The sequence below is a fragment of the Bombus pyrosoma genome, linkage group LG7 (assembly GCF_014825855.1).
Source record: "Bombus pyrosoma isolate SC7728 linkage group LG7, ASM1482585v1, whole genome shotgun sequence".
Classification (NCBI taxonomy): Eukaryota; Metazoa; Arthropoda; class Insecta; order Hymenoptera; family Apidae; genus Bombus; species Bombus pyrosoma.
Window position 1 is genome coordinate 14,063,926 of NC_057776.1, and position 24,958 is coordinate 14,088,883.

General features: G+C 38.6%; 1 protein-coding gene and 1 long non-coding RNA gene across 5 annotated transcripts in view; one reads left to right on the top strand and one right to left on the bottom strand.

Annotated features, from left to right (window-relative positions):
* LOC122569147 overlaps nucleotides 1-18,740 on the bottom strand; it is a 138,181-nt gene extending 119,441 nt beyond the window's left edge. The window contains exons 1-3 of one of the 3 annotated variants that reach the window (XR_006317341.1): nucleotides 16,580-18,740; nucleotides 16,324-16,482; nucleotides 15,449-15,700 (exon numbers count right to left, since the gene is read on the bottom strand). This is a non-coding gene — a long non-coding RNA (uncharacterized LOC122569147). Of the gene's footprint in view, nucleotides 1-15,054; nucleotides 15,255-15,448; nucleotides 15,701-16,323; nucleotides 16,483-16,579 lie in introns of those variants that run through there. The other 2 variants (XR_006317342.1, XR_006317340.1) reach the window with 2 other exon arrangements.
* LOC122569134 (protein cortex-like) overlaps nucleotides 1-24,958 on the top strand; it is a 255,995-nt gene that overhangs the window by 210,333 nt on the left and 20,704 nt on the right. The window lies entirely within an intron of this gene.

Genomic DNA, 24,958 nt, shown 5'->3' on the forward strand with positions numbered 1-24,958 from the left:
ACGGTTTCACGCGTAATGATCCAATGAACTTCTATCAATCTACTCACGCGAGGTTTCCACGACTTGACCATTACCCTCGCCACGAACAAGCAGCGAGGATTTTGCAAGCTGCACGATCCAACGAACCTTTCTATATTAGGTCGACCGCGATGCAATTTTAAATCAGCCTTCTCCATAATGAAAATGTTGATTTTTTTTACTAATAAAGAACATTCATATATCTCTCGCTCGATTATATTCTATATTCTCTTTCATATACTTTATTCTATTTTATACATAGTCCATTTGCTATCGTAAAGGAATTTCAACGATGGTCGATGAAAGATTTGTATGTTTCGCAAATGATAGAAAATTATGTGATAATTTGTTACACACGTAGGATGAAAGAAAACAAAATTAATTTTATGTTAAAGATCGTTTGCCTAAAGCCTTCTTTCACTTAATATTCTGTTTTTCTGTTTTCGCAGAAAAATAACAAATGAAAAATACAATTTCACTTATATGCAATGTGTTGATAAAAACATTTATCACACCTAACGATGAAATCACCTTTTAAACGTTATTATTAACAAGGTCAGATTGATATTACAAGACGTTGCGGCATATATCTTGCACTGCGAGGTAGTTACATATCCATGTCATTATTTTCAGATCATTGTACGCAATTTATCGTCGAAGCTTCAAATTGCTCAAACATTATAGGGTATTCACGCGTTACATCTTTTAGATCATCAATAAATCCTTTCAGTTTATACATATAAACATTTATCGCGCCGTTTAACAGGAACTAGCTGGCAAATGAAATACGGGCTGTTCGAAAATTATCCTGAACATGATGTATCAACTTTATTTATGCTTATATTCATTTGGTGCATTTTCATCTGCTCGGTTCGCGCAAATGCAATCTGTTTCAATCAATTCGGATGTCTAGTAATCGTTTAAAATCACTCGCGGCACGATACGTATCTGCGTGTTACGCGGATAACGTTCTATATTATATAATTATCATGTTGTGTTATTGATAAGAATAATAATCGATCATTCTGATCGTAAATTAAGTATCCGTCGGTGATTCCCCGACTGACATTACCCGGATACATCTCGTCTCGTTACTTTTCAATTTCTCGTTCGACCGGGTGTCGTATGATAAATCGAGCGTATCCAATCAGAACGGTTGCTTCCAGCTTGTTTACTTCTTTGTAGAAATAAGAATAGGAAAGGGCAAACCGTGATAAAGCTAGAAGAAACAAATTGTGTAGATTTCATGGAAATGATAAAGTTGAAAATAAATAGAGTAAAAAGTATGGGATCGTTGGGAAAGTTGGTAGCGAAATTTAAAAACAATTTAGAGATGATGTATTTTTGTAGAATTAGATCTCTTGCTGTTATAAATAAAATTATTTGAAATAAATAATAGATAAAGTTGAAATTCTATCTATGGTATATAGATGATATTTATCTTTCAGATTGTGTCATGGAATATGATCTTATTACACTATAAAATAAACACGAATAATAGGTATTATAGAAATATTTAAAAAATAGAAATCATTTTTAAGTTAAAATTAGTCCCAATGAAGATAGAAAGAGTGGAAAATCTAATTCAGAAAATAAATATTCGTCTCCTCATGTGAGTCATAACAACGATAACGTGAATGCACTTCTTTGAAAAACTAAACAGCATACTTTCAGTATTTTTAATTTTTTTAAGTTTTAACTAACTTGAATCAAGAAGAATGTTACAGTAACAATTTCCTTGATAACTAACAATTAATTGCAATGTTTAATGGCAGAAATTTTTATAATTGGATGATTGCACAATTTTGTAATGATATACAGGATCAAATAATATGCATTAAAACATTAAGTACGAGTTATAATTAATTTTTACAATACTTAATTTATACTACATACGAATGAAAGAGCATACAAATTAAACAATTATCCAAACATCTTAAAAACAAACCGTGTGAAACTGGATCTTGTACGCCGCTGGCGTAAATACGGTATCGCCAATCACTATGGAATCGCGTAATAACGTATTGAATACGGATATTAAGCGACATTATACAATCAGGTTTCCAATGAAAAAAAAATGATAATTTCTCGTTGTGTGGTCCGTCATTGTGATTTTGTAACGATGGTGTACGCAAAAACAAGTACGGCCATATGTATCTATATTAAAACAACGAGTGATCAGCTGATGAAAAATGCGGTTAGATGACTTTTTGTTTTGCATTATACGATTTCCGTCAATGCATTTGTTAAAAGCATCAATGCATCTTCGTAACAAAACGTTCATATATGTTTAAAACTAGTATCATTATCGATAATGATCGAATAAAAGAAATCTTGTAATCTGTACTGTAATTAGGAAAATTTATATACATGAATGCATAAAAGTCACTATCACTTAATCATCGCTAATATGCATGTATAATAGAAGCCTCTTCTTTTAACATAAAATGCCTATAAATTATTTCGCACACGAGAAATTTTTTAATTTGAAACCTCTTTGTGAAAGAAAGGGTTTGACCATGCTTGGGCAATAATTAGTCTGGTACACGCATAAACTAATTTCCTATCGATTGTCTGATTGAGATTAGGCAAATTCACGTACACTTGACAAGTTTCTAAAACTTGATTTGCTCGAAAATGCCTTGACAATTAACTGAACTATTGTCGACTGAACCCAGTTATCTAAATGCGAGCTCCTATTACGTGACCAGAAAATAACAAATACCGTGGAAAATGAGTGAACTTCTACTATATGAACTTCAATTACATCGTACGTATAAACTGTTATTCCCCGACAAGTTCAAAGTTCAAATAAACGAAGTTCTACTATGGAATATGAAAGAAAGAAAATTCACGAAAAAAGAAAAATGTTGATTGCAAATTGCCATTTTCCTGAAGCTCGCTTCTTCCCGATGAGGAACGAATCCGCGGTTAATCGTGCGTGAACTCGGGTAAAAGGGCTCGCGTGCCAACACGCATAAACGGCCGGGTGAACAGAGCGCGAGACTCGAGCGGATCGCACGTGGGGAAGCAGCATGGTTCGGTTGAAAAAATTTTCACGAACGACTCTCGTTTCACGGGATCGTCGCGTGACGACGCGACGCTCGTGGGCCGGGGTTGCTTGCGCAACGGAACGAACGAGATCGTTGTCGTCTTACCGGGTCGAGGCGTGGGCGTGTGCGGCCTGTTTCGAGGAGCGCGCGCTTCCGGGGCAAAAATTCGAGTCGCTCAGGTGCGACAGAGCACGGAAATTGGAACGTGGCGTGGTAGCCAGGTGTAGTACCCTGGAGAAATCGGCTGATCGATGTGAGACCGGCGTATCAGCCTGCTTCCAACCAGTAAATTCAACGACCAGTGTCGAAACAGCATGGAAATTTGACGACGCTTTAAACAAGAGAAGACTACGAAGTCGACAAAGTCGAAGTTAGTAGGATGTGGGAGTAGAAAGTCTTGATGAAATATATGCGAAGCGATGAAGTTAAGTGCGAAACCTGGAACCAGTGAAACGCTGCTTGAACAGCTCTAGAGATCACAGCTCTATGGGAACCGATGGTGGAATGTTGAATTTGGTCGTCGCGGCAGAAATCAATTTGTAGCTTTTGCTCGGCTGCTAATACGTTTCAGAAGAACAGGGATACACGTATATTTAAATGGAAAGTTGATAGGAGGAGTCAATTGAAAGTGCAAGTCGATTCAAATATCAAAGGTGTAAGCGTGGAGTGTGAAGTTCGTATTAAAACTTGAGAATTGCTTGAACGTTAATGTTGTTTTATAAAACGCAATTTTTTACGCATTATGCATTGAACTTACGTTTTGAAAATTTTGAATAACATAAGGAGTTTCCAGTACAAATGATCTTTTATAACGTAATAACAATTAATTCTACATATCGCTACTAGTATCTAATGTTTTCCTTCTGCATACGTTCATATGTGGAAAAGATAGAAAAAGATACATAAATTCGTTACTTTCTAGGTGTAATAAGCCGCCTTGAGTAAACTCTTTCTTACCATGATTTCTGCATTGTGATAAAATCCTGAATATTTTAAACAAACAATTACAATTTTTTTAATATTAGATGAAAGATATTATTCAGACGACTTCAACGATGCACAACACCCATGTATATGTATACGAAAGATAAATATTGGTATCTAATCTAGGATATAACGTTTAATAAAAATCATCGCTTGAAAGTACATGTTTACTTCTTTCTTACATCTTACACCTTCTTATATCTTTCTGTAAAATACACATTCAACGCAACTCGACGATTCTAACAAATACAAACTCGACTTGAACGAAACATGAAATTCCAGCAGAACCCGTACAATCCACGCAGCATCGAAAATACACCTGGAACCGTAAAACCGCAATTACGGAGATGAAAGTAGCCTGCAGAAATTCAGTGAGTGTAAACGAAGAACGGTGTTTCGCATCCCATCGACACGCGCGATCTTAACGAGACCATTATTCAAGAATCGTTCGATTCTCCCGCGTAAAACGACCAGTCGATAAATAGCCGGGCCGTTTTAATTACCCAGCTGGAGGAAGAAGAAAACGTAGCCGGCCGTTGGACCGCTCGTAGCTTCCCGGTTCACGCAGCCCCGTTTAATTAGCCCCGCGTTTCGTTCGCCTTATCAATTATCCACTTTCCGCGTAATAACACGTGTTATTCTCGGCCACGGAACCGGACAGATAAATATATTTAACCGATCAATCAGCCTGTATACCTACGTGGAAACTCTGTTGGCCGTGAGAAAACTTCTTCTTCGTCGGACCGAAGCGGTTCATCAGTTTCCAGGAGCTTCGCGAGTGACAGATCCGGTGGGTTGACTGGCCACAATGGAAACGCGCCGGCTCGTTGCGTGTCAAGCCTGTTATGTAGGTGTCAACACCATTCCAAGAATCGTTTTTTACCGTCCTTTCCACTCTACGCCGGCATTTCTTCCTTGTTCTACAGAGCAATGCCTGATCGCGGATCTAATCCGCCACATGGCATCTCTCGTTCTTCCACACCCGCTATTCTACGCTATTCGAGGCTCGTGTCTCGGTCGGCCTCGTCACGCCTCGCGACCCTGTTCGCTCGAAATGTCCCGTACACGGAGCTTTCTGCTTCGTTACGGAGAAGAATTTGTTCGGAACGTGATATGGGCATTGCTAATGAAGTCTTTGGAAGCGTAAATGATCAGTGGGCCGATTAAATCTTTCGTTGGAATGAGCATGTTGAATGTCTCAGATTCATATGCATACGTACGTTTTATACGTACGAATTATGTCCGTATTGATCATTCGGGATTCTTGAACTTACTTTGGAAGTAATTTTGAAGAAATTTTAACTTCTGTTTCTATCGCATCGGTCTTGGAAAGTTCTATTGCCAAACGTTAGAATAATTGATTTTTAGGGCGAAGAATTTGTCTTGTTCTCTCGTTTCATGGAACAAAGGTATCGAAACTTACCGGTTAATATAATAGATAATATTCCATACTCGTTAACTTCACTTATTTTCCTCTTGAACGAAACTGATATAAAACTCTTAATCATTTTGTAGAAAGTTATCATCTCAATTTCTGAAAAACTAACTTCAGCTTGTATTTTTATTTTGTTAATCTCTTCTATGTATTTCTAATTAACGAGTTGATAAGAATAATCCCTGGGACTATCAATTAATTGATAAAATATTATATATAAAATACAAAATACCCAAGTAGTATCTCGATGAAAAATCTTCTGATCGTTTCCAATTTGTAATAAATAATCTCAGGCACACGCTAAGTCAGTTAAATAAATCAATATGAAACAGTCATAGCATGAACTGTAATAGTTCCATTCAGTATTTTAAATTAATAGTATTCAGCCTTCAAATCAAATTTTCATACATTCACAATATAAAAGTGACATACACGCGAGTGATAAATTAGAACCGACCAATGATTAGGATTAAGAATTATGATACATCTTAAGAGCAATTCAAATTCAACACACTAACAGTAATATAAATTCAGACCAGTTCTCAAATAAAGTACAACCAAAGACCTTTTATGTTCGTATTTAATATTTTATTCGACTATGCAAGAAATGATCGGTAATTAGGTACATGCGAAAGCTCTGGGCTAGTGGCGTATTATTAATTTTTCAATTACTTGCTAATTGTGGGACTATTAACGTAATATCTTCTAATACCTGTTATTTGCTTTAGTCGCTAGCCTCGGTGGGAAGGGAGCTTTCTTTCGGAATACGGCGAGTTTCCTCGGGGGCGTTTGATATTCACGTCCCTACGCAATCGTTCGTGACGCTGCTAAAACTCGCGGATAATGTTAATACCGACGCTAAAATCAGCTACGTAGTCAACCGTAATTCTTGGTTGTCAGGATGCAGTACGCGCAACCTTTTAAAGTAAATTGCAACCCCGATTCTACGGTGAACTATGAACATACGGTACCCGACGACGATTCATTTTCACTTCTATACGAAAACCACAAGTGACAAACGCGTCAAAATTCATCTTTCGTCTTTCGTGAAAGAGAAAAATTCAATATACATTTTATTGCATATTGTATATTGTCAACCAATTCCATATCAAAATTATCTTTTCATTTCATTCTGGGATTAAATATGTGTTTCTATTACTTTCTTGAATATTTGGAAGATACTAACAATGTTCGGTATATGCAGATTAATATTAATTAAATTAAACTGAGCAATGTCACTTGTTTTTTATTTACCACCTATTTTTCAACTATTTCATATTCACTTATCCATATGACATAAAAGTCAGAAAATTATAAAATATGGGCTTATAACGGTATTCTTGTGTGATCCTGCGAGAACTGTGCTATGAGAAATGAGCTATCAATTCTGACTAAGCTACGTTCTTATCTCGAGCAATCCAATTTAAAGAAACCGTTCATAAATCTCCCCATCTTCTAAAACCAACTGTCGTAACCCAATAAAAAACTCTGATAAACCCATTAAAGAGCAAACAATGGTTTATCGTTTAATGATATAAACCCTGAAATTTCATCAAATTTCATAAAATTATAGAATCTTGATGAAAGAAATTGCGAAGAAAGGATTACTAAACAAACCCTTGCAGTTCTCGTTCAATGTTCTTTCAGTGTTGGGAAACAGAATTCGATAATGCAAAGTGGTGAATTAAATAAAAAATGGACGATTAGCCTGCCAATATGATCTATCTGACGGAAGATAAAGAATGCTATATCATCGGCTTCCTTTTCCCTACTATAACCATTTCGATGAAACTAATCGCATTTCTATTTGCATCTCCGCAATTCCTCTGACCACGTAAACCGTGTCTCTCGTTATGAACCAACGTAGTCGACGAGGGAGCGTAAGGGATTTTCGCATGATGACACCGGTGAAGCAGCCCTCTAATAATATCCTGACGATAGCGAACGAACCAGCGATATAGGCGATGGTAACCGTTTAATTATCGCGTTTCTATTTCGGACACACCCAGGTCTTTTTTAGGGAGAGACAAAGAAGCGGCCTCGAAACCCATTGTCGGAGAAGCCATCGACCGAACTGGATTCCCGGACGAACGCATTTTACGTGAAAGAGAACTAGGCTAGGAAGAGAGAGAAGAAGATACAACGGTGTTGGTGTGGTGCCTTTATAATTTTACGCGCTTGCCAAGGGTAGCTGACGGAAATTAAAACAGGCAAATTAACTGAACCATCGTTACGAAATACCAAGTCGATGTAACGAACTCGTTCACGCGGTGTCGTCGTGGAGTCGCGAATATCATTTTCAGCTGGAGAAAGAAGTAGATTCGATAAAAATTCGTAGATTCGATTTTTTGAAGTGTTTGATATACGAATATTTATCGAATCAGAGGTAGTTTAAACTACCGGAAGTTTGAGCTGATTACGCTTCCAAAATCAAATCCTAAGAATCTCTATTAGCTTATATTTATAATGTTTAATGTATCGTACATATGTGTACATGTCTTTCGATTTTTCTTTGATAGAATGGTATACTATCGTTGTTGCTTTTTAAAATTTCATTCTATCAGTTACTTGCTTCTTTATGCGCTTTCAATATTAAAAAACGAAATCACTGTTCATTTGAGCTTGTCTTCTTCAATGTCCCGCTTTCTATAGAATTTTATAATTAAACTTGCATGTAAAAGTTGATTCTCTTTGCATTTTTCTCCTTCTTTCTTCGTTTCACTTTATTACATCCAGGTCTTGAAATTTAAAAAATCAAGTAAATTTCAACTTGAAACGAGCTTCACCCTTTTACTCTTCGTTAATACTTCTCATATGAATATAAGTATAAATTACTGCAAAATTGGTTGGAATTTCGTTTCTTTTGATATATCATCTAGGTAATTCATTGTTTCATATAAAGCAACCATATCTCTCATTTAACACAAATTTGTCATACACAGAACAATATCTTCGTACTATTTTAACAACTAGATCCAGAAAGCTTCACAATTTAATTTCATCGACACTGTCAATCACCAAAATTCCAAACTTCAAAGTGTTCGATCAACACCGAGGTCAGTCCGATCGAAATTTCCCTAAAATTTCGCACATTCGTTCTCGAAACACGTAGATATATCTCGTAGCTCGCTAGATTTCGTGAGTGGAGCGTACGAGTGGGATTGATCGCGTGGTTTCCGGTTGGCTACGAAATCGATTTAGCGTCGGATCGAATCAGGTGTAGCCACGCTTCGACGTCGAATAACTTTCGAGGATCGTTCGTCACGTGATCGACGATACGTCACGATGATCGATCACCGAATACAGAGATATGCTCGAGTGTCCGTTCAACGGAATGCAATGGATACAAAGAGGAACGCGTTAGTTTCTCTTCTCTTGTTTTCCGGCCCGTGACGTACCGTATCCTCCACCCCCGTGTCGACGCTGAACTGTCATCCATCTCCACGTTGCCTTCTGGAAATATAAATGGCTTACTGGATGCCGCGTTATCTCTGCACGAGTTCATATCGATCCTTCCTCGTGCTATCGGTTGAACCTTCGAGGTTCACCAGTTGCGCGATTGTTCTTACGCACCGTATTATCGCGATTATCCGGATTTGTAATATATTGTTTGCTACCTTCTTCTTAGACAGATTTACCATTTATTTATAATCTGATTATGGTTGGCTTTGATTTTAAATCGACATTAGTTTATGTAAATTATTATTCAAACGATGAACGTAGAAACTGATTCAGTGTCTTCTTTAAATAAATTCATCATTGATTTATCAGCTTCACCTTGAAATTAATTCTAGTTTATTTAAATTTATTATTCAATCGATAGATATTAAAATATTCTAATTTCTTTACTTTGACCTTAAATCATTCTTGATCTCTTTAAATTATTATTCAGTTAATAAATGCAAAAGTTAGTACGGTGCCTTTTTTCTAAAGTAAATTTCCTGTTTACTTCTCGTCTTTATTTTTGAATCAGCCCTTATTTAAATTATTGCTCAATTATATAGAAGTTTGAGATTTCACACGAAGATTCATCGTCCCGCGAAGTTTCAATTAGTCGATTGTCTTTATTTATGGCGACTGAACCACGCCAAGATTTTCCCGGTTTCGTTAATAGGATTTGTGGCGCGAGATCTTTGTAAGTAGATGGTTTTCGAGTCCTTTCAAGCGTCGTTAGTTGGCAGTTATGTATGGGGGCTGCAGAAACTTGCACAATACGGATGATCATTTGCTTGCACAAGGTAAAATTCTTCTGACTTGAAATAAAGCATTGTTTTGTAGGTATAATTTAAAGTCTTCATTATTAATTGTAATCAACTAAATTACAATTTTCAAAATCGCATTAGCTCTCTAGAAATCTTCTATTTAGATATTCATCAATTTGCTCTGAGTAATATTTCTTTTTATAACAATGATGGTAACAGCACATAAATTTTCTTTTAGTGAAAAGTAAAACAATATTATTTCTATATACAATGCTACATATTTTCTGCCATAAAGAGTAGTAATAGTACTCGTCACTGTAATAAGAGCTTTGCTATGGATATATACACAGTTTTCCAAAATTATGAATTTACAAGAAACTGCATCAGCATCGACTTCTTGAAAATAATCAACAACGTGTTCTCGACATCTATGAATATTTCATTGACTGTTAAACCTTACAGAAGCCAAACTGATCAACTCCACTTTTAACACCATCCTCAATTTCTCAGACAGTTGATTACCGTCCAATTCTGAAGAAAAAAGAATATATTCCTACAAGCTTTTTCTTTGCAAGGAAAGAGCATACATGGTGGTAAATTCAAAGACAAGTTAACAAAAACAATATAATATCGCACCATCATCACTTTTCTCTATTTTTCAATTCGATCAATTTGTTATAGCTTCTGAGCAACTCGATCGATTATTTCACGCTCGGTGTTGTATATTTTCGATAAAAAATTCCTACAGGAACATTAGAGAAACACTTTTCCACTATCAACAATAATCACAATAAATATTAACAAAGATTTTTCCCCGCTACCCAATGAATATTCTCAAAGAGAGAGAGAGAGAGATTATCTGCCTCTCCCCCAGACCTGAACAAATCTCCTCGAGACCTACACACGCTACCTCCACTTCGTCCACGAAAGATTGTTTAGTCATTGCAAAAGCAAAAAGAATCGTTCCGTGCCACGGTAGGTTTTCCACATAGCAGCTAACGAGAGTAAACGAGTCGTAGCAACATCCTACGTGGATAGGCAAGGCGCGTTTACCCGTTTCACAACTCTTTCTCCGTAACGTCACCTCCTACCTCTGCTCCTCCTCCACCTCGCGAGCTGCTCCTCGATTGGAGTAGCTTGGTTCGCGAGAAGTCTGGCTCCCTCTCTTGCTCCATCGGCACCTTCACGAGCTCCGTCTCTCTTGTCACGTTCTACTCGGCTCCGTTTCGATGGTGCAGGCCCAGCATCCGTTAGTCAGAGCTATTCGAATGCACCGATTTCGACCGTAGCTTATCCACTTCACCGACCAATAATTTCACCTCGTGATAGTAGTTTTCTGGCGACTGCGCCTCGCTGATAACCGACCTCCCTTACCGCTGCAACGCATATTCCACCCTCCTCCGCTTTTTCGTCTCTTTGTATCGTTGGTCAACCTCTTGCTCGGTTTGCTTTCCTGCTCGCGAGGCTTCATCGACACCCCTTCGTTCTTTGTCCTCTTGTTCGTGTACACATACTTGCAGCGTTTCGCCTATGCGCTCGACTCGAATTGGATCTCTTTTGTCGGAGTGATAGGGGTTTATAAAAGGAGGACGAGTTCCTTTAGGCAAACGGTTTATTATATGTAGAATAGTCGAGGATTTTTGAATTTATAGGGTCAGGGAAGATCGAGGAGATTGTAGTTTGGTAGTTGAGATTCGTTGAAATTTGTAGCAGTTGTTTGTTTCGTTGTGTTTATTACGAATTTTGGTTTGTTCTTCTTATTCCTTTGGTGCGCTTTTTGTTTCACTTTTGGTTTATCAACACGTTTTTAGACTCTCGGGAATGTCGGAATGGAATGGGCAGCATAACATTTTCAAATTACTTTTATTTTTTCTTAATTTCTAATTCATTATTCCTTAGTTTATAATCCTTCAATTAATAATCCTTTCATTATGGAATACATTTGTATGTATTACATAGGACGTTCATGGTTTTAAACTTTCCGTTCGAAATACATAATCATAAACTAGCATGAGGTGTGTCAATAAATTGTATTTTAATTCACTGACTTTTTCTCATTTTCTGCTGAACTGTGTAATTTAGCATGTGATAGAATAATTTAACGTGCTGTAATTATTCACAGATAAGTGCAAATTTCTGATAAAATAGGAATTTTTACCACGCTTGAAGAACTTTTCAAATAACCCATATATTTATGTAAATAAGTTAATAACATATCAGAATGAAAGATAGAAAAGATATCTATGAAGATACTTAAAAATTTGAAAGCAAAAATTTTCAATGTTTAATACACCTGAGATACATTAGCAGCTGCATGATAATCAGTATCTTTAAACTTTTTATCAACGTTACGTATAAAGACATACTAACAGATATAATTTCCTATGTTTTTCCTAACATCGTAAATTAATATACATTTAATAATTCAAACATTTTAATATGACGCGAGAATCATTAGACGATTCAACGTGGCCAGAAAATTAAGTAAGACAACATCTACAAATGTTTAAATAATTATTCAGTTTTTATAGTTCGGTATTTAAGTAATGCTCATGGATAATTCACATCTGGCAACTAATCTCTGTTCCTCAACGTACTAATTAACATACTACGCAAATTATCTACAAAGTTCATCATTAGTTCCTCCAAGATCAGATTAGGATTATACCTGCTAGTAATTACTCTTTCTTCGTAGACTAGATTAACATAATATAATCTGTGGAGAGTATCATTGATTCTTCATACATATGTGAAAAAACATAACCACACATAGAAATACACACATGTGAAACATGTTATCCGAAAGGAGTAATTAACACATCTAGTGTTTCATATTTGCACGAAAATCTGCAATAAGAGATTTAACACATTAGAATACAAAGGAAACATTGAAATAACGAAGAAATATTGAATATGAATATTTAACATATCAATGCAACAATTTATTACTTTCTTAATCTGTAGGATTTCAATTTGTCAATCGTCAATATCGCAAGATACGATAAACATAATAAAAATTTGTAAATCGAACACCATAAAAAAGTCAAAAACAATTCGTGATTAACAAATAGATCAATCCATAAATATTTCAAAGTAACATCCAACCAAACAACATCGTATATCACTCAAACAATCATCCTCCAAATATTTTCTTCAAATAACACCAAGCCTGTAACAAGGACCAGATTTCTTTTAAAAAGAAATACCCTCCAATCTCCATACAGCACCAGATAAACCGAAGTCTCGTGGAACGCGACAAAATCACGGTCGTTCTCGAGACAGGATGCGACTGAATCGAGCAAGTTACTGCGACGACTAAGTCCATAAAGGATAGCTAGCGAGGACGCGCGATATTCAGCGCGAAACAGAAGAGCCCAGGCAGCTGGATTGTGGGAGGAAAGGTAGGTGAGAGCGAAGAGATTGGAAACTGTATCGCTGGACGCGGAGGAAGTTTCGAACAGCTCTGCGTAGGACAATATGGTGATCGTTTCAAGTTGGAGTCTCGTTACCAGAAGGTGTATACTCTGTATAGGATACTGTCATTGCATGGACACGAAGAAACAACCAGGTAATTGTTGTTCACTCATGGCTATCTGTAAATAGATGCCTTACGAAAGCAACTAGATCTATCGACGATGAAATAAACGTAGCCAGGTCAGTTGACACTCAGCTATCCTCGTGAAGTCGTGGCTCGAACTTACTATGGAAGCCAATTTATATGTACTCCACTTATATAAATGAAACTTTACTCGTTGCTTGTCTAATTAATCGAACTCTAATTGAGCTGCTATTATTTGAACAACTAATACAAGGCATCGCTCCAATTCCGTTCCAATAGAACGTAAACGCACAGCAGAGCATTGATTTTTCTCCAAACGTTTGTTATTCACATTTATCTCTACTACTTTAAAACGCATATTTTACGTTAAGATTGATTTATTCGACGATGTAAATCATTTGTCGTTCCATTCTCCATAAAACATCCGACTTATTTCATGTTAGTGCATCGTATTATGCTGCATGAATTCATTGTCCGGTAAATGTGTGTGTAGTATATTTTTGGTATAAGACAACGATTGTCAAGCTTTTTCATCTGACGGCACGCGTAAACCAATTGTTAAAATTCTGCAGCATACTAAATGTAAAAAAATATATTATAAGAAATATTATATTTGATTCAAGGCAGTGAATTCGCACCGATTATTATTTTGTTTACTCGACGATCGAAGGGAAAAGGGTGCAGTGATCCTGGCTAAATAGTCAGATATTGCGTGTTTTAAAAGTTCTTGCGGCACACCAGTTAAAAATTACGATCATAATATAAACAAAGAATTTATTCACGAACCGATACGCAGCTATTTTGCTTGCAAAATTCCTAAATTTTTGAGGGAGTCCTCTTATATGAATGCGAACTTCTATCGACCAAATTTTTACCAATAGCTAGTTTCTCGACAGATTCATATAAATGGGGCTCTACTGTATCGCTCGTGATTCGTTCCTGCTTCTTTGGACTTTCGTTTACCCGAGTTTCGATTGTGACTTCTCTGATGGCGGATTAAGAGGGCAACGGAGCCGGAACAGGCGGAGAGTCACGAGAGAGTCGGGCGATATTCGTGGAACGAGCGGAATTTATTAGCGCTGCCGAGCAACGGTGATTGCAGCTGATTGGAATTGATAGTTACCATTGCTCTAGGCCCTCTGACTGGCCGATCATCACAATGTATTATTATGATATCTACGCGAGACCGTTTGGACGGTGTGCTCGTTTTTCATTGATCCGCCAGACGTAGGCGCGTGCAATCGCGGAAGGAATTTTGAGAGGCTGATATGCTCGATCTCTAAAGTCACTTGGCAAGTAATGGATGGAAGTGTTTGTGTTCGCGTTTGAATATTGTATAGGTGTGTCGTTGATAATTGGCATGTTCGATCAACTGTTTCGTTAGTTTTCCAAAAATTTCACTTTTCATGATATTATAGTTTGGTTTGTAAATTATTGGATCTTCGATAATCTTACTCTTAAATAATATTTATTGAAGTAAATTTCAAAGTGCAATATAATTTAATATACGTAATTATCTAATTACAAATTCTAACCGAAAAATAGCAAGAAAGAATTAAGGAACGTCGCTATTAAGAAGAAGATCAATGAAATGAATTATATTACTTAGAATATGAAGTGTATACTCTAATTAGGAAATTACTAAAAGCGCACACTTCCTCTTTGTTCTCCTTATTCTTTAGGTGTACAATACCAAATCACAAATGAATTATGAAGGAACATGCATATACGAAACGTACTGTGTTCACACTTCATGCAACGAAATAAGATTTCTTTGGATTTTAAATTACAAAGAACCTTGTATTTTAATAAGTAATATATTTTTGTCTAATCATAAAAAGATAACAACCAATACCTCTAAGTAAATGTAACTGTTGTCTGCGTTTAATTCTCTAATTAACTGCATTGTAGTGTGTCCGTGGTTTGTGCGTATCGATTCAGTAGAATCGACTGTCTGACAAAGTAGTAGTTACGAACTTCAAATGGACGTACGTGACTCTCATCTAAAAAAAAAAAAAATCTGTTCTGTTTAAACACAATACGATTTTGAATCTATTGTACGCAATATCTCATTGACAGCTCTGAATATACATCATGTAATCGAATGGAGCTTTTAGCACGACCGGCTAATACCTGACGGGTGTCAAAAGGATTACAGACTTCTATTGAAACGAGAGATGGTCATTTCAATTTTCCTTTCTAATTCAAATTCATTTCTAAATCGATCTCTGAAAACGTGCGACACCATCCAGTTCTTTATTTTCGCTGTCGAAAAATTCTCTCTAATCACCGGAACGCAATTATCATATGGCAACGAATAAAAAGTATTTAAAACGCACGAGTATCATCGAAATACAGGATATCGTTGCAATATCTTCTCGAATCGCTTTGGTCGCGACCAAACGATCATTAACTTCTTGGAACAGGACTGGAGAGTATCATAATACAGCTGCAAAAAACAGCTCCATTAGAATATATATTATTACAAAAAAAAAGTCGAAGGATCAGCGAGTACTTATAGTTAGGTGCACGGATCTTAGTTAGGCGAAGAAACGATCGACCTTGCCTCGATCGAACGCTCGGTAATAATAAAACGATGCATGAACACCGCATGAAAAATATTTAATAGTCTGAGGGAATACTAACGATAAACTTCGATTTCCTGCTGCATCTGAGAGAGATCAGATATTGAAAAGTTCCACGCGTTATTCGCGTTAATCTCGATCATGGTCGATCGGACGACGCAAAGAACCAGGATAAAGGAAGGAGGCTATAGTTTTTGTTAATCCGACGATCTTGATGACGAAGATTCAGCTGTTCCGAGCGTATCATATTGAAAATAGCCTAGGAAAGGATGCACGGAATGCTGTATCATACCGGTTAGCGATTGATCAACAAAGATGACTTGTTACTACCGTCGACAGTGGTATCTCGAAGCACGGGATGCCATTTTTATCGAGATGTTATCGAACGCGTATTTATTGAGCAGGAAGAGTACACACACGCAAGAACGATCCGAGCGCGGATTTCGATGGGCTATCGCGCTTTATTAGGTTTCAAGAACTCACTTACGTGACTGTCTTCCGCGACGCTCGTACATCATTGTAATTGCTTATGAACCCGCTATCTGTTATACGTAACACGGTAAAAGTTCGATCTTAAAGTTTCTGCCCGACTTGGTTTCTGCATTCCTTTACTTAGATCAAATCGAAGAATATCGATAAAGAGTGCCTGGATTTTTATAAATTTCTTTCTGTTCCAAGTACATGTATCTCTGCGTGTCTGACTACATTTGGTTTGCGAGCTCATACGAGTTATGGAAACTTACCAATGGCGCCGGAAATCCATCGTCTGTGCACGCATCGAAGTCCCCGGGGCCTCGATCTTCCAACGACGAAGTCACCACTGCTCGACCACGTCCAATACGCACCTGAAATTTTCTTTCCGATCTTCTGTCCTGTTATTATTCATCGAATTAAAGTCCCTCTTTCTCTATCCAATCGTACGTGTCATCTGTATCGTAACGAGTGTTCGCTAAAAATATTCCATTTTAATGATCCGACTCCGTTCGTTGCAAAGTCCCGAATCACAACCATTTCACGAAAATTATCATTTCAATTTCATATTTCGAGGATATTCGATACAATTAGATTATTACACTTAGCTTCACACCTGAAGGAACGGTTCAACGATTTCATCCTCTTTCTCGCTTTCTCAACGTATCCCTGTCCTTTTCTTTGTTTGCCTGGTATCATTTTCGCGCGAAAAGGAAACGGCTCTCCGTCGGACGCCCACGTGCCATGTGCTCGTTTCAACCGCTCGTTTTTCGTAACCCGCGACGCGAATGACCCGTGACAAACTCGCATACGGAGCTCGTACCGGTTCGTTTATGAAACCCGACACCTTTGGCATTAAAACCGCATTATATGCTCCTTGGGTAGCGGAGCCGGCTCGATGGACTCCGATCTGGAACCGGAAGCGCAACACCTGTCAGACTGTTGCGCGTGGGCCTCCGTTAACCGCGACGTGCTTTGACTTTCAACAGAATTTTCATTCGGATTACGAAATCGTAGTATTTTCATCGACGTTTTGCTCTCGATGGAATTAAAAGATGCTGAAAAATTTCAAATTTGAGAATCGATAAGGCGGCATCTTTATGCAAGACCAAGATATTCCAATTGACCAGGGTACACGAGAGTCCACACCTCGATATTACGCTTCGACGAAGGTTTGTTTATCGATCGAGCTATACATGCTTCGAGGCGGCCTTTCTCTCACGTTCTCGGCTCGCAGGAAGTTGGCAAATCCTCCTTTTTTCGTTCCGTCTCTGTTCCTCCGGTTCCCTCGGCCTCGTTCCCCTCGTGCTTCTCTATCGTTCGCTCTTTTTTCGCCTGTTCTTTCTTCTACGCTCTTTCGCCGTGCCCGTGCAGTTTCACGTCCTTTCTTCGTCTCACTGCCCCCGTTGCACCTCCTCCCTCGATCGCGCGCGTACCAAGCCTAATCGTCCACTTTGCCGATACGGTGAAAACGCGATTTATCCTCGTCACGCGTCACAAGGCACGACCGCTGCGAATCGAACTTGTCAGTCAGTGGACGATCTCGCACTCCGAGTATCTTCTTACGAGGAAATAGTCCAAACGAGCTTCGACACCTGTTAATAAGATCATTTCTCCGTAGCACCCTCTGTTAACATTCTCCTAGTATCATCGACGTATACGAAAATATGTTTGCTTTCAAACGAACGATCTTAGAACGGTCCGTGGTTCACTGGATGGAACGTCACGTTGTCCCGTACATGAAGCTCGTTCACTGTATCCCTGGTCTGGCCACCGCGCCGTAAGGTATCCCATCTTCTCCGAGCTCCTTTTTCCTCCATCGATCCCCTATCGATCCGCGTGATCATAGACCTTGCCGGTAATCGTCGGAAATGCCGGTACTCTCGATTACCCAGTCGATTTCCCGTAAAATTCGAGTCCATGGCAACAGAGAAACGATAGTCACGTTGGAACGTCGTTCGCGAGGAAATCCTTCGATCGAAACGAGATTTCAAACTCGAGGTTCGACGAGCCTGAAACACGACCCCGACGAACGCGACGCGAACATCAGTGAAAATGTTACACGAACGTCGAGAAGCACGAGATAACGAGGGTCGCGGATGGCACGCGCGAACTGGGAGGTTCGAATCGGTCGGAGATTCACAGGGTGGCTCATCCAAGGGATGACCTTGCCCTAGGACAACTCGGTGCTCCTCCTCGTCGGGGCATCGGCGAACGACTGAGGGCTGCGGACGCCGGGCCCCGGAACTGGGGACCCGACACGCCACGATCCGCTCGAGCACTGCACCGTGTTTCAGGACCAGTTCGGCCGCTTCACTTGGCTCCGAAGGAAGGATGCCGTGCGTGGTTGCTCACTCCTCGCGTTGCCCCTCGATCCCCTCCTCTGGCTCCCTCCTCTGCCTTCACCAGCCTCCTTGCTCGCTGGCTGCTACTCTCGCAACCCCCTCCCCACGTCACTCGTCGAGATCGCCCCCCTTTCGAACGCGTTGCCCCCTTGTGCTCGCTGACGAATCTCTTCTTTCGCGAGAACCTCGAGTTGGCTGTGGTCAGGGGACCGAACGCGCCGAATCGAACCATCGAAGCTTTTAGGTGCCCGCGAGGGTGACTCAGAGATCGAACTCGCTTTTCCTTGCGCGTGTTTCTCTTCTACAATCTCGGCAATGGTATTTGGCGTTAATTGGATGTAATGTTTCTTTAAAAATACATAGGTTTGCTATGACTCGAGGAAGATGCGACGAATAAACGATTTTATTCCAATTTGATTTTGATCGATTTGGAGCTGGTTTTTCTTGGTTTACTAGAATTACTGGAAAGTGGAGCTACTTCCTTACTTCTGCAGTCCCTTCGATCGCTAATGTATATTCTCATCTATATACGAAATAGATTTATGATAAAATCAAAGCATAGTATAATTTAGTTTTTCTTTCTACTACAATGTACATGTAAAATATTGGTATATTTATCAACTTTACTTTGTAATTACAATCACGCCTATCATCTATATTTGTCTCAAATGTATCCGGTGATGTATAGATTGTCTGTGTGTTAAATGATCTAGCAAGACGCGATAACTGATCGAAGAGTTTACAGAAACTTTTAAATTCAATGTAATCGAGTTACTATACGCTTCTCGTGGGTTTCATTCATTTTAGTTCTAGTGCATTGACGCCTGTAACGATTCTTGAACGGAGATTTTAGATGCAACGTATCGTTCTTTCTTATCGATATCCTGTCTTGCCGCTTTTATGTACGCTACATTTGACGTGTCTTACATAGATAATCAGCCGGTACGAGCTTACCGGGATTTGCAATCATCGCATTTTCGTTTTATCAGCCTCTACAGAATCCTGCCCCTTCGTCTTTCTGACGTATCAGTCTCGCAGATCTTCGTTTGTAAAACATTAATCTACACCTAGTAGTACTGCCGCCCGGTCACTCGAAAGTCATCCTCCTATCTTCGTTGAATCTCTCGCGGATCGATTCGAATTTGACAAACTTGCAGCCGGTGCAGCGGTGACTGGAATATCGCGAGTTCTCGCGTTGCCTACCGTTCCACCGTATCTGTACGCGAGATCTCTCCCCGTTCGAACATGTTGCACGGCGTAGTAGCAATCCTCCTCTTTCGTTGAACCAGCCGATGCAGTACGACGATCGTAGTAAGCCTGCCAAGATAGCTTGCCCCCTTCTTCCGTTGCTTTTCCTGCTGCCAATCGCATCCTGGATCCCCCCTGCGAACCTGATGGCCCACCTGGGCCCAACCTCTTCGCGTCCGACGGGAGCCAATCGCCGTGTCTAACGTACGATCTAATGTCTCGGTTGTAACGGGTGTCGAAAGTGGAGGGAGATCGATCCTGTTGCTTGTATTGCATCGCACGCACATACTATGTTCTACGTCCGACAGACTGGATTGTTACAGGGATCGAGCTTCGAGTAGAAAATACTTGACATATTTCTGATTCTTCGGGTTTCAATCGCGTTTTTACTGCTAGTAGTTTTATTTTAACTAATTACCGCCATTAACTTTATTTGTATTTCGTTTCAAGGTTTCGCGAACATTCCAGTTCACTTTCTGCGAGCAGACTTGAAAAAAAGGTCGCGTTTCCCATCTGCCGTTAGTTTACCCTACTAACGTACTGATAAAAACACGATCGGAGCCTGAAAATTCACAAATATATCATCCAAACATCGGGGCAAATTTGAACAAGAAATCTCGTTTCTCGTCTGCCCTACATGTCACATAAAGGAACACTAATATGACCGTGAAAGATTAAAATCCAGAAAATACTTGTTACGAGAGTTTCGTGATCGACTTCTTGGGGGAATTGTCGAGGATTTTACATGATTTCCTGATGGATTTGAAATAGCACTGTAAATATTGGCGTTAGAAATAGCGGTTTAGGTATGTTGGTATAATAGGTGTGTTGGTGTTTAGGGTAAGGTTCAACAGGTGTTGGCCTGCTGGCAGGAAGTTAGAGATGGTTGTAAGTAAGTAAGAAATTCTTTTGTTATAGCTTTGAGAATATTTTATGCTTTGTTTCATAGGGAAATAAACAAAAATGTTAGGAAAAAGGAGAAACATATTTGAGCAAGAGAATTGGTGCATTACATTGATTATTTCGACAAGTCAGACACATTGTATGGATAAGTGAAGATACTAGTTTATACACAGAAATTTAATTAAATCCCTCATACACTATGCTTACATGTAAAAATATAATTTCAATAAGATCGTCGTTTAATACAACTTACATTTAGTACAAAACAGCAGTATCGAGTATATGAGCATAGCGTCAATAGAGTAAAACATAATATAGCACATCGAGTATAACAATATATAGGTGCTAAACCCTCGCTTAGAAACTTTGAAATTATTATTCAACTAACCTTTCGATACATCAAACTTTTAAGAATTTAATTTAATACTTCGAATCAATACCAATCAGAAAACCAACGGTTCATCGAACCGTACCAAATCGATCTTCATCGATTAATAAATCTTAATAACTCTCATTCGTAAATATGTTACATTACGAATTACAGGACCACCTCAATTTTATATCTTGCAACGTTTGATCGTTCGCTGTATTATCTTCGATCGGCAATTCAACAAGACTGGATCTCGTTAAAATCGTTGACCGTGTAATTAGCATGGACACGTTAATTGACCCACGTGCTCGGCTATACAGCGGGGCCACAAAGTAGGCGACACTTTGTTTCACTGTCCGTTGACCCAATTGCCACAAGAATGCTAACGTAAAACTGTAAAAATGATGACTTTGATCGCTAGAAGTATGAAAACATAAATGTCGTCACGGTTCACTTGGTGATATATTGTATCTACGGCCGCGTATGTGGCTCTAATAAGCATTTAGCTGTTTCCATAGAATTTTACGATACGATCAGCATAATTTGTCGCACGTAGGCACGACCCGTTGCGATACCGACAGCACTAATTCATTAGCCAGCGTTTCTTTCTATCCGTTTTTTCTATCCGCACCCGCTACGCGTGAACTCAATATCTGTATTACGCCGCGAGATTCTGAATCGCCAGCGGAACAACCTGTTCCCGCGAACACGTTGCTAATGCGTACGGCTTTGTGTACGTGGATTTTTCTACTGATTTCCCGCGCACGTACTCTGCGATTAATGGCGCCTCTGCAAACATCTACTTGTCCTTGTTTCGACGTCGACGATGTAGCCACGATAGTTTTCGCTTCTGTCATCATTAATCAAATTTTCGGTAATATTTCATGCTTCTATGAGATTGTGCAATTGCGGATTAATTGGTTGTTTCTCGAAGATCAAAGATATTTGTCGTTAGGAGATGATTACTGTAAACGTATATTTAATAGAAATAATAGAAACGTATTTAATAGAAACATAAAGCAACATTATACAGCGTAAACGATCATTCGAAGTATAACAATAGATGTTAAAAATGATCCCACTTATGAGAAACGAAGCTTGGTAATATAGAGAATATCCATGAAAGCTGTCTACAGATGATTGAATATCTTCATGAGCAACCGCAGCTGTCGTGTCGCATTCAAGGTACTATTCTTCATCAAATGGAAATTTCAATTCATTTTCTATTCATTTTGTACAGTATGAAATTAAATATACAACTTGCTATAATTATAAATTATAGAGACAGAATAAAAGAAACTTAAAATTAAATTACATTATCACAAGCAAGAAAATACTTTCCAATTGCCCTGTCCCCATTCAATCACGAAAACTGAAAACTCATCGTTGGATAATTACGCTTCAAGCTTCCAATAACCAAATGGAAAAAGAACTATCTAACCAAGCGTATAGAAGCTACATGAAAAATAGAACAGGACATAAGCCTACTCGATATCTTTTACTTCTGATAAGCGGTTAATTGCTAGAGAAGTGTTCCAATGAAAACATCGTTAAAAAGGACATCGCGATTACCAAACGAAGAACAAAAGAAAGAAATCGTTGACATATACGTTGACAGTGTAGAGATGTACACTTACATACTTGGTTGAATCTTTTTCAATTTTTTTTTTTTTTTTTTTTTTATCGTAATCCGAATAAAAACGTTCATGGGAGGTTGAAGATTACGATGCGTCGGCATCTTTGATATTCAGATCAGAGATTTCTGGCTCGCGTGTGCAATTGCACCTGCGCATCGTAACGTCGATGCATATGCAGAACGTTTGACGTTACGGAATGAAGAGTACAACGTGCACGATACTACATGTTCATGCCATTAATTTGTTTCCCGTGCGTACGCCGATACCGCCCGCGGTTGAATTATTCATAAGTATTCAACAGGCCACTTTCTGACAACCAGATCAAAGCTGACATTAAACGGATCGCATTCGGCCGATTTGCGGAACCATGGAAAGAATTTTCTCGGAATTCTCGACTCTTTCGCGGCTATTCAGATACTTGAATCCTGAGAGCATAAAAGCGAAGCTGCTGTTTTTGCAAGATGCAAGAAGATTTACATTTGCTATAGAGAAAACGCTACATAATAAACGATTTCTAGGACGTCTTAAAAAGATATCGATGATATAATAACGTATCACGGTTCAATTAATGCTTTTGTTACATTGTATGCGCTTCACGGAAGTGTCTAGTCTGTTGCTGATGTTACATTAACGCAGAAGCTGCAAGTAATGAAAGATGCGGAAGAAATTAAATTGCATCTCGACGAGATAGTACGTAGATAGTATATTTTTCAGAATATTTGTTAAGCATTTGCAAAAATATATTACGCTTTTTTTACTATTTCGTTTCAACCATAATCAGTATAATTCGATGCGTAGTTATCTTTTCTTAAGAGCTTTTTCACATAATTAATTTTCAAAGTACAACGTTACCCGTTGAAGTACGTAAATGTATTATATATTATAAATTTTCTAAAAATACATCTACAAAGGGTTGTAAAAAATAATTAATATTATGATAGTCTATAGTTTCGGAATATTCGTGGTTGTGGTAGAATTAATATCTAATGCAAAAACCTAGAATAGAATTTTGTTTAAATAGGATCGACCGTCGCAGTATCTTAGGTTAGAAAATTGCTAAATGAAATTTGCTAAAGAAATATATAACTTATCTTTCATTTGTTCTTCCTATATATAAGCAATTACAAACTCAACATTTCCAATACGCAACATCGAAAGTGAAACGATTAAAATAAGGAGAATATCAACTTTTTCCACGCCCGAAAGACTCAACGCACGAAGCAAAGAAAGGATGAACCTGAAGAACAGACAGTCTCGCGTGATGCTCATTTCTCCGCCACGCATATATTTCACGAGGGACACGAGCTCTTCTGTAAGAGTCGCTCTTCCTATCCCTTAATTCCTTGTTCCGTCATTGTTCCTCGTTGTCGTGCTGCAACTGCGTTCTCAAGGAGGACCCCCTGCGAAGTTGATCCACCGGTAAATATCGAGCTGCAGGTGTTGTGGCGTAGCTTCTCGGAGATGGCAAGGCGCTTGGGTACGTACGTATACACGACGCATACGCGTCGCGACGCTGTATGCGTGTACGATGTCATCTGCTGACCGGTTTGAGCTGATAGAACCGCGCCACCGTGGGAAGAAGGAGCTGTTGAAGGGGACAAAGTATCGTCTGAAATCGACGTAGAAAAATGCGAAGAAATATTGGACAGTAATTTCTATGGCTGTGAGGTAGAGTTAGATTTGCAAGAGGAGCTCCTTTAGCTACGTTGACCGAATTTCGAAGGTCCTTTGCCTTGTTCTTGCAAGTAGTCTCTGGGCCAGTGTTCTGGGTCAACATTTGAATGGCTGTGTTTGAATGTGTGGATGTTTAGGAAGGAATATTTGATCTTGTTCTCTATATCGTTTCTTGGTATTTAAAATTATAGTTGAGCCTTACGTAATTACTGTCCAATTTATTCACGTCTTTACGATCGTCATATTATAAATTAGTCTGTCCATGGAAAATTGCGATATACGAAACAATCTCAAGAGGAAGATGTAGTTCACTGAAACATAATATTTCTATCTGGCAACCGAATATATTTATTTAATTTTTCACCCATTTATTACTAAGCTGCAAACGAAGTTTATGCAAATTTATACTTCTATGAGCGTCTCTAATATTTTTCATATTATATGCGTTCAGCGCGTATGTATACGTTTTATTTC